Source organism: Bufo bufo, chromosome 1 (genome assembly GCF_905171765.1).
Source record: "Bufo bufo chromosome 1, aBufBuf1.1, whole genome shotgun sequence".
Classification (NCBI taxonomy): domain Eukaryota; kingdom Metazoa; phylum Chordata; class Amphibia; order Anura; family Bufonidae; genus Bufo; species Bufo bufo.
In genome coordinates this window covers 821,937,399-821,947,107 of record NC_053389.1, presented here as the reverse complement: position 1 = coordinate 821,947,107, position 9,709 = coordinate 821,937,399, and positions in this window count along the sequence as shown.

The following is a 9,709-nucleotide window of genomic DNA, read 5'->3' as shown; positions in this document are numbered from 1 at the left end:
ATGACCGTTAATGGTGAGCCGGTATTTGAAAAGCACCCACCGGAGATCCGGGTCTCCCAACTGGTACAGAGGAGCAGCCCTTCAACGCTTGCCATGATCTTGGAGGCTGTGGATTCCTCCACGGCTACTAAACCAGCGGCCCAGCCGTCCGCCAAGATGGCCTCCACAGCCAAACCTGCTCCTGCGGAAGACCCCGACTGCCAAGTCGTTCAGACACCGGAAGTGTCTGCACTGCCGAGTGCCCCATCGTCATCGCCAGCGACCGACGTCCTGGCCCAGGAACAAGCTGCGTCCTCTGAGGAGCCGACCGCAGTTCCGGAGACAGCCGCGACCGGCAATGATGACCAGCAGGAGGCACCGGAACCGGCCGCCCAGCCACAACATCAGGTAGTAGCCACCTCGCTCCCTGAGGCCCCGGTCCAACGCGTAGCTGCCCCTGCAATGCGCCCGGTGGTACCCGACACCTCTGTTAGGCCCAGAGAGGCCCCGCTCCGCACGCCTGCTGGCACGGCGGAGGCGGCTGGGGTTTCCACCTCGCTGCCCATAAGGACTGAACCCAGGCCCAGTCACAATATTCCTGAGGTCCCTCTCGAGATCATTCACCATGCCCAAAGTCAATGGGAGTATAAGACGGCGGTTGAAGAGTGGGTCAAGCTGGTCCTAGATGACCCTCGGCCAGGGGACCCCAAACTAATTAGACGCACCGGAACGGTGTTATGGTTCTCCGTGGAGAGGGGTGTTGGATTTCTCCAAGACAATTACAGTGGAGAATAATTATTTGTGGGCCAACGCTCTGTTAAGCGGAACTATCTGCCGCAGGCCCACCACAATCTATATGTTGGGGATCAGGTGCAATACACCCCAATGCACTCCATACAAGGCCTCTTTGCCGCAGGGATTACCCTTCTGGCCAAACCTCTGTCCTCTGCTATTACCCCAGAGGCCTGGCAAGAAGAACCAGGTTCTGCTGGGAGAGTCCGGTGCCTGCAAGAAACCACGGATGGCCAATTAAGATTCAGGGAGTGAGCTCAACCTGAACCAGAGCCCCTTATCCCTGAGCTGGCTGCACCCCCAACACTACGGGTGGGGCAGATCAACAATTCAGTTGACTAACTTTTAACCCCAGGGTGCAACCCTATGTTCTACCGTGGAAGCTTCCACAGTCTCACCTGGTTGACCTTCTAGAACCCCTTCAGCCAGAGTTTTACCTACTTCTGCACAGGCAAGGGATTCCGGATTACAGCACGTTGCAGCTGCATTTTCTAAGCTGACTGCTCAGCCAGTACCAAAAAATCCCACAAGAGGGCAGTGGCGCACCACTACAGCCGCAAAGCTAAGTTACCAAAGGCAGGAGCGCCCTCTAATGAGCTTCAGCAGCTCCAGCAGTGAGGAGGACCTGCAAGTCCTTCTCTAAATGCCTCCTTATCCTTAATATAAGAACTACTAGGAGACACAGTGTGGACTGGTCCTGAAAACTGAGAGACTGTTGGCCAGTTTGATTGACTCTGTTGCCATTAGTTACAGCCTCAGCTGGATGGCCACTTTTGTCAGGTATTCCCCAACTACCTTAACTCTTTACATCCCAGTTTGCGCATTGTTTTATCCCCTTTCTCGGGTTACTTGAGAACCTCATGGAACTACCGTATGGTTCTCATCATGCTGCTATTTTATGTGTTTTTAAATATGTTATACCATTCCTTGGATTACAAATATACCTCCTATTGGAATACAATTAACTCTATTGTTTCCCGTGATTACAAGTGACTTTTGTTTGTTTCCAGAGGATTCCAACTTTAAAACACTTCAAGAAAAAGGACTCAAGTCATATTTGAGAGTATTATGATAATAATGATTGCACTAATAAATTCATAATATACTTGAACTGTTTTTGCCAACATGTTTAAAGGCTATGCAAAGTTACAAGCCAGCACCCATAGAAAAGACTCAAATGTGTACCTGAGCTCTTTGTGATCTCTATTGTGATAATTTTGAACTATGTTTTTACACTCAAGTTTACAGGTTAAAACAATGTTCAAGCCCATTGTGTGTATTCTTTTCCAGGTGTCGCAATGTGAATCTATGCATTTTTTGTGAAATTGCACTTACTTTTGCACTTAGCCAGATCAGTAGCACCTTTCTTTTGTGTCACTTTGCTTTACAGCTCTGTTCTCTTTATAAGGACTGCCTCTACGGATGATAAATACTAATGGCCTACTCCTGGTGTCATGTATCCTAGGTACCCAGGTAGGACAAGTGGTAAGTCCCAGGCAGGTCAAGCAACTACGTACAAGGTTAACCCTGCTGCTTCGGAAATGGCTATGGGAGTTATATACCCCTCCTTCCTGTTTGTTATATGTGCCAGGATTGATAATGGGACTAACTAAACCCCCATCCTGGTATGTCTTCCGGGAGTTCCATGGGATTATTATACCTCCTCCTGTGATATTGCCAGAAGCGATTGGGAGAAGTATAATCCTCCCCCTTCTGTACCTTTGCCTAAGGCCTAGTGCACCGCCTTAGTGCCATTTAGCTACCCATAGTCACCATAGTGATCATGGTACAGGGAAGGGAATACAGAATAAAGCCACCCTACATTTGCGGGCATTTCATTACACAATGGTGGGATAGAGTAAAGACACCCCATGCTTTCTGTGGTATTGGTGGACAATACTCAAATTTAGTCAGTAATGATTGCTTAGTGCAGACCAATGGTTCACTGGGTATACCGAGAGGGAAACTGTTAATAAGATACCCTACTCATGCGGGCAGGAACCTTGGGGTAGCCGTTATATGTTTGTCTTTGTATGTCTTTATGTGTACTTCATGCAGAACTTTGTATTAAATTGGGTACCCCATAGCTTGTTCCTCTTATCCTAAGCACAAGCCGAGGGCGGTTTGACTCAAAGTAAGGGGTAATGTAACACCCCAGAGTTGTGTTACTACACGCCTCTACCCCGCTACTATCTCCTAAGAGCTTTATACTGTCATCTGATGTGATTTTGCTCATGTCTTCCACAAATATGCATATAAAATCATGTTAAATACAATTGTTCCTGTAATTTGCCTGGTTACCAGTAGGTGGAAGCAACCCATTGGCAAGTCTTTATTAATTTCGCTGTCACGTATAAAGTGCACGTGTGTCTCACACCAATAATGGGTATATATCACCCACCGAACTAACAGACGGATTAACTATAATAATTTCCCTGTCACGTATGCAGTGCAGGTGTACCTCACACCAAAAATGCGTATATGTCACCCACTGAACTAACAGACAGATTAACTATATTACTTTCACTGTTACATATGCAGTGCACGTTTATCTCATACCAAAAATGGGTATATGTCACCGTCCGAACTAACAGTCAGATTAACTATATTAATTTCCGTGTCACATATAAAGTGCAGGTGTATCTCACACCAAAAATGAGTATATGTCACCCATCGAACTAACAGACGGATTAACTATTATATTTTTGTGTCAGGGGTACAAAAATGGTGCATTGCACCCACAAAAAATCACTATAGGTCACCCACAGAATTAACAGCCAGAATAATTATTAGATTTATGTGTCAGGGGTACAAAGATGGTGCATTGCACCCACCAAAATCGCTATAGGTAACCTGCAAAACAAATAGCCAGATTCCTAACACTCTCCCTCACTTCAGCTGCCTGCTTCCTGTCCCTGCACTACTCAGACCTGATGGTTGGTGCTACACGTGAGACAGCTTGTAGAGAGGTTGGGTCAAATGATGCACTGGCCAATCAGAGCCATGCCATTACTAGGTATGGCTGTGATGGCTTCTAAGTGCCCACAGTTTAAAAGCTTGTTGATTGGCTGCCCTGCAGCCTTTCAAAGCTTTATTAAATGCCTGAAAACCGAACTCGTACCCAAACTTTTCCAGCAAGGTTCGGGTCCGGGTACACAAACTCGCAAATTTTGGTATGGACCCGAACTTTACAGTTCGGGTTCGCTCATCTCTAGATATAATATGAAAGTAGTTCACTTTTGTTTTTATTTTTATTTAAGGTTAAAAAAAGCAATATCCAAAAATATTGTAGTATCTCTGTATCCCTCACAGGATGCATACATACAGTGTGTGGAAGGGATAAGATTGTGAGGGCTAATGTACATGGAGGGGGAGGTACATGGTCATGCTGACAGTCATTCTGATGTGGTTGGTCAGGTAATGTATCAACTTCTAATTACTTATTCCAAACAACTTTCATATATTGTGGTCATACAGTCATCTACTATGGTCCAGTCCTAGTGGACCATGCAGTGTGTGGATGATTGGACTATGGTCGCCATTACTTTGAATGTTATCTGGATGGATCCTAATGTATCCAATGGATTTTCTCTCTATTTTCAGAGTATGGTTTTTTGAGAAATCATCTAGGGTCAAGTATTTGGAAATATTGTTCCTACACGCAGAAGCTTTTTAACTCTGTGATGTCAACTATTGAACTATATCCTTTAAAACATATGAGCATTGGAAAAATTTATATTGGGAGTATACCTGCTGCCTGTGGGTGTCGTCTATAATAAGTAATGGTATTCTCTATTTGCAGGGTTTCTACAGGTGATTCATCATAATGTCTCTTCATGCAGAATCTTTGATCGCCCAGTAACGTTTATATCCAGCATACAGGAGAAGAGAAACACAGCATCTGTTCAGGTTGCTCAGTAGCAAAAGGGATTCCAAAAGTAGATTTCATTCTTGATGTTTTTGACCCACACCACTCCATTAGGCAAGAATTCAATGGCACATGGAGACACTTACAGAACATTATGAACACATGTTCTGCCATATAGGCTTTCATGAGGTCTAGAAAATAATTAGGAATGTTGACTTCCACAGCAGCCCAAGGAGCACTTCCTACAGATATGCTATAAGTAGAGTTGAGCGAACACCTGGATGTTCGGGTTCGACGAGTTCGGCCGAACTTTCGAAAAATGTTCGGGTTCGGGATCCGAACTCGACCCGAACTTCATCCCGAACCCGAACCCCATAGAAGTCAATGGGGACCCGAACTTTTGGGCACTAAAAAGGCTGTAAAACACACCCGGAAAGGGCTAGAGGGCTGCAAAAGGCAGCAAAATGTAGTTAAATCCCCTGCAAACAAATGTAGATAGGGAAATGATGAGTTAACATAAAATAAATAAAAATTAAACAATATTAATTGGAGTGAGGTCCCATAGCACAGAATCAGGCTTCAAGTCACCCACCAATGGAGAAGGTCACTTACTATTATTTTGACCACAGCACCCAGACAAAGGAGAGAGGTCCCACAGCAGAGAACCAGGCATCATATCACCCACCACAGGAGTAGGCCACCATTTAGTTACTTTGACCCCTACACCCAGACGGAGGAGAGAGGTTACACAGCAGAGAATCAGGCATTTAGATCACCCACCACAGGAGTAGGCCACCATTGAATCAGACCCCGGCAACCATGTCAGATGGCACAAGCATAAGCTTTATATCAATCAGCACAGGAGAAGGCGACTTTGACAGACTTTGACCCCTACACCCGGACGGAGGAGAGAGGTTTCAAAGCAGAGAATCAGGCATTTAGATCACCCACCACAGGAGTAGGCCCCAATTTAATGGGACCCCGGCAACCATGTCAGATGGCACAACCATCAGCTTCATATCAATCAGCACAGGAGAAGGCGACTTTGAAAGACTTTGACCCCTACACCCAGACGGAGGAGAGAGGTTTCACAGCAGAGAATCAGGCATTTAGATCACCCACCACAGGAGTAGGCCCCCATTGAATCAGACCCTGGCAACCATGTCAGATGGCACAACCATCAGCTTTATATCAATCAGCACAGGAGAAGGCGACTTTGAAAGACTTTGACCCCTACACCCAGATGGAGGAGAGAGGTTTCACAGCAGAGAATCAGGCATCATATCAACCACCACAGGAGAAGCCACCATTTAGTTACTTTGACCCCTGCACCCAGGAAGAGGAGAGAGGCACCACAGCACATATTCTGGCATCATATCAGCCACCACAGGAGAAGCCACCATTGAGTTACTTTGACCCCCGCACCCAGGAAGAGGAGAGAGGCACCACAGCACATATTCTGGCATCATATCAGCCACCACAGGAGAAGCCACCATTGAGTTACTTTGACCCCCGCACCCAGGAAGAGGAGAGAGGCACCACAGCACATATTCTGGCATCATATCAGCCACCACAGGAGAAGCCACCATTGAGTTACTTTGACCCCTGCACCCAGGAAGAGGAGAGAGGCCCCACAGCACATATTCTGGCATCATATCAGCCACCACAGGAGAAGCCACCATTTAGTTACTTTGACCCCTTCACCCAAACAGAGGAGAGAGGTTCCACATCAGAGAATCAGGCATCATATCAACCACCACAGGAGTAGGCCACAATTTAATGGGACCCCGGCAACCATGTCAGATGGCACAACCATCAGCTTCATATCAATCAGCACAGGAGAAGGTGACTTTGAAAGACTTTGACCCCTACACCCAGACGGAGGAGAGAGGTTTCACAGCAGAGAATCAGGCATTTAGATCACCCACCACAGGAGTAGGCCCCCATTGAATCAGACCCTGGCAACCATGTCAGATGGCACAACCATCAGCTTTATATCAATCAGCACAGGAGAAGCCACCATTGAGTTACTTTGACCCCTGCATCCAGGAAGAGGAGAGAGGCCCCACAGCACATATTCTGGCATCATATCAGCCACCACAGGAGAAGCCACCATTGAGTTACTTTGACCCCCGCACCCAGGAAGAGGAGAGAGGCACCACAGCACATATTCTGGCATCATATCAGCCACCACAGGAGAAGCCACCATTGAGTTACTTTGACCCCTGCACCCAGGAAGAGGAGAGAGGACCCACAGCACATATTCTGGCATCATATCAGCCACCACAGGAGAAGCCACCATTGAGTTACTTTGACCCCCGCACCCAGGAAGAGGAGAGAGGCCCCACAGCACATATTCTGGCATCATATCAGCCACCACAGGAGAAGCCACCATTGAGTTACTTTGACCCCCGCACCCAGGAAGAGGAGAGAGGCACCACAGCACATATTCTGGCATCATATCAGCCACCACAGGAGAAGCCACCATTGAGTTACTTTGACCCCTGCACCCAGGAAGAGGAGAGAGGCCCCACAGCACATATTCTGGCATCATACTAACCACCACAGGAGAAGCCACCATTGAGTTACTTTGACCCCTGCACCCAGGAAGAGGAGAGAGGCCCCACAGCACATATTCTGGCATCATATCAGCCACCACAGGAGAAGCCACCATTGAGTTACTTTGACCCCCGCACCCAGGAAGAGGAGAGAGGCACCACAGCACATATTCTGGCATCATATCAGCCACCACAGGAGAAGCCACCATTGAGTTACTTTGACCCCTGCACCCAGGAAGAGGAGAGAGGCCCCACAGCACATATTCTGGCATCATACTAACCACCACAGGAGAAGCCACCATTGAGTTACTTTGACCCCTGCACCCAGGAAGAGGAGAGAGGCCCCACAGCACATATTCTGGCATCATATCAGCCACCACAGGAGAAGCCACCATTGAGTTACTTTGACCCCCCGCACCCAGGAAGAGGAGAGAGGCACCACAGCACATATTCTGGCATCATATCAGCCACCACAGGAGAAGCCACCATTGAGTTACTTTGACCCCCGCACCCAGGAAGAGGAGAGAGGCACCACAGCACATATTCAGGCATCATATCACACACCACAGGAGAAGGCCTCTTTCAGTGATTTAGGCCTTTGGACCCAGACAGAGGAGAGAGGTCAGAGATTAGCTTCATATCCCCCAGCACAGCAGAAGACCGCTTTATTTGACTTAGGCCTCAGCACCCAGACAGAAGACAGAGGTAGCATGGCAGAGGTTATGGCTTCATGTCACCCGTTAGTTTAACCGGCCACTTTCATCTGGTTAGGCCCCGGCGCCCAGACAGAGAAGAGTTTCATTCAACTGTGGGTTTCATAAAATTTGTATCAAATAAAGAAGTGGCCCGTAGCACAACAAGACATGTTTTAGGCAGTTAATAAGGACTACTCTGCACAAGGGAGGGACAGGTCCTGTGGGATCCATGCCTGGTTCATCTTTATGAAGGTCAGCTTGTCCACGTTGGCTGTGGACAGGCGGCTGCGCTTGTCAGTAATGACGCCCCCTGCCGTGCTGAATACGCGTTCAGATAAAACGCTGGCCGCCGGGCAGGAAAGCACCTCCAAGGCATAACATGCTAACTCTGGCCACGTGGACAATTTCGAAACCCAGTAGTTGAATGGGGCCGAATCATCCGTCAGGATGTGGAGGGGTGTGCAGACATACTGTTCAACCATGTTAGTGAAATGCTGCCTCCTGCTAACACGTTCCGTATCAGGTGTCGGTGCAGATAGCTGTGGCGTGGAGACAAAACTTTTCCACATTTCTGCCATGCTAACCCTGCCCTCAGATGAGCTGGCCGTGACACAGCTGCGTTGGCGACCTCTTGCCACTCCTCTGCCTTCACCTTCCACCTGTTCCCCTGTGACATGTGGGAATGCTCTCAAGAGCGCCTCTATCAGCGTGCGCTTGTACTCGCGCATCTTACGGTCGCGCTCCAGTTCAGGAATTAAAGTGGGCACATTGTCTTTATACCGGGGATCCAGCAGGGTGGCCACCCAGTAGTCTGCACACGTTAAAACGTGGGCAACTCTGCTGTCGTTGCGCAGGCATTGGAGCATATATTCGCTCATGTGGGCCAGGCTACCCATGGGTAAGGACAAGCTGTCCTCTGTGGGAGGCGTATCGTCATCGTCCACCGTATCCCCCCAGCCACGCACCAGTGATGGGCCTGGGCTGCCACCCCGCTGTGAACTTGCGTCATCCTCGTCCCCCTCCACCTCCTCCTCCTCATCCTCCTCGTCCTCCAGTACAGTGCCTTGGCTGGCGACTTGTGAACCTGTCCTCTGCTGCTTAAACAAACCTCCCTCTGAGCCACTTCGAACAGACTGGCCCGAAAGTGTTAGAAACGAGCCCTCATCCTCCTCCTCCTCCTCCACCTGGGCCACCTCCTCTAACATCATTGCCCTAAGTGTTTTCTCAAGGAGACATAGAAGTGGTATTGTAACGCTGATAACAGTGTCATCGCCACTGGCCATGTTGGTGGAGTACTCGAAACAGCGCAGCAGGGCACACAGGTCTCGCATGGAGGCCCAATCATTGGTGGTGAAGTGGTGCTGTTCGGCAGTACGACTGACGCGAGCGTGCTGCAGCTGAAACTCCACTATGGCCTGCTGCTGCTCGCACAGTCTCTCCAGCATGTGCAAGGTGGAGTTCCACCGGGTGGGCACGTCGCATATGAGGCGGTGAGCGGGAAGGCCGAAGTTCCGCTGTAGCGCAGACAGGCGAGCAGCGGCAGGATGTGAACGGCGGAAGCGCGCACAGACGGCCCGCACTTTATGCAGCAGCTCTGACATGTTGGGGTAGTGGTGAATGAACCTCTGCACCACCAAGTTCAGCACATGCGCCAGGCAAGGGATGTGCGTCAAACCGGCTAGTCCCAGAGCTGCCACGAGATTTCGCCCATTATCGCATACCACCAGGCCTGGCTTGAGGCCCACCGGCAGAAACCACTCGTCGGTCTGTTGTTCAATACCCCGCCACAACTCCTTTGCGCTGTGGGGCCTGTCCCC